The sequence below is a fragment of the Sinocyclocheilus rhinocerous genome, unplaced genomic scaffold (assembly GCF_001515625.1).
Source record: "Sinocyclocheilus rhinocerous isolate Xijiao unplaced genomic scaffold, SAMN03320098_v1.1 scaffold2006, whole genome shotgun sequence".
Lineage (NCBI taxonomy): Eukaryota > Metazoa > Chordata > Actinopteri > Cypriniformes > Cyprinidae > Sinocyclocheilus > Sinocyclocheilus rhinocerous.
Window position 1 is genome coordinate 12,107 of NW_015641062.1, and position 1,491 is coordinate 13,597.

The 1,491-nt window shown below is 43.6% G+C and overlaps 1 non-coding gene across 1 annotated transcript; it reads right to left on the reverse strand.

Moving 5' to 3' along the window:
- Positions 1-575: 575 nt before the first annotated feature.
- On the reverse strand, positions 576-647 carry trnae-cuc (transfer RNA glutamic acid (anticodon CUC)). The gene has a single exon. It is a non-coding gene; the product is annotated as a tRNA-Glu (tRNA).
- Positions 648-1,491: the final 844 nt, after the last annotated feature.

Consider the following 1,491-nt stretch of genomic DNA (forward strand, 5'->3'; position numbering starts at 1 on the left):
TAATCATAGAAGCCTGGGTGTAGAACAGCCTGCAAAGCTGAAATATACAGACCCTCAGAGAAGAAACAGCTGGAAAAATACCAGTGTTTTTTTTTTTCTTTACCATAACAAGACTTGGGGACCCCTTCTCTCTAGGGAGAAATCAAATTGTATGCATAAGGAAAACTGTATGGAATACATACCCCACGCCTTAAAGTCAAAACTGTATAAAAAGAGAGGCAGAAAAACATTCTGGAGATTTTCTCTGCAGAGAACTTCTCGGCTTTGTTCAGTTTGAAATAAAGTCTAACTTCTGGAAACAAAACCCCAAGACTGAGTGATTCCTCAGAGCAGCGGATGACAACACTACAAACCCTGATAGGTTGAGGTTCTGAGTAACACTCCATGCCTTCGATAGCTCAGCTGATAGAGTGCTGGACTGTAGGTAGGGGTGTTGGTAATCCTTAGGTCGCTGGTTTGACTCCGGCTCGAAGAAGGTCTACTTTCAAGTGCACACCTTTTTTTTTTTTTGGCTGGGTTTCTCGCAGCAAGCAGAGATTCAATTTGACAGTCCACCGTTGGAAGGCAAAAGACCATTCCCCGACCGGGAATCGAACCCGGGCCACGGCGGTGAGAGCGTCGAATCCTAACCACTAGACCACCAGGGAAGAGCTGGGGTGCTGGTGAGCTGGTGGGCTTGTGGGCTGCACTCCTGATAACAGCATGAGAGTAAGCAGACTCCTCGCTGGATCACCCTTTGTTTACTTTTCTCAGGCTGTATTTGTAGTAGTTTTTTTTTTTCCGAAAAGTCCAGAAGAACAGGCAAATCTCCAAGCACGCGTGTTTTATTCCACAAAAGCCGTATGTTACACACCCGTTCCAATGTCTATGGGAGACGCGTACATGCTTCGTGATTGCCATTCGTCCCACAAGCACTCTGACAAGCTCAGCGATTAACATGGAAATAAACTCCACACTGGCAGTCATTTGATTCTTGAATGAACAACTTCATCGCTACTCTGTAACTGCTTCACTACTTTTGAAGGGTGTAATGCCATGTGGTTTTGATGTCATGGGCTTGCCATTTTGTAGCCTTATTCCTAACTGCCACCTGGACATTGAGAATAAGTTGTTAACTAAATGAAACTGAACGAGCGAATAATCATCAACTTATCCGATTAAAAAAATTGTCTCTTTTTCATTGTTAATCTCAAAATTTGTCATTTTTGTAACTTGACACACCTACTATAGGCTGTTTTTCCTCTAGATGACGGTTACCATGCGTGTTTTCAAATGTATGACGTGAGTATTTTCACCTGGGCAAGACTTTAATTACCAGTTTGAGGAATCTATTCAGCAATCACAGGAATCTGCCATAAAATCTGAACCCCTTGGGCGAGTCAAACAACAGATCCCTTAAATGCATGCAACACGATTTAATTAAGTCACACACCAAATGCCATAGGCCAGTCCAAAACCCTGCCCCCACACTGGCCACACGTATGGAAAGTG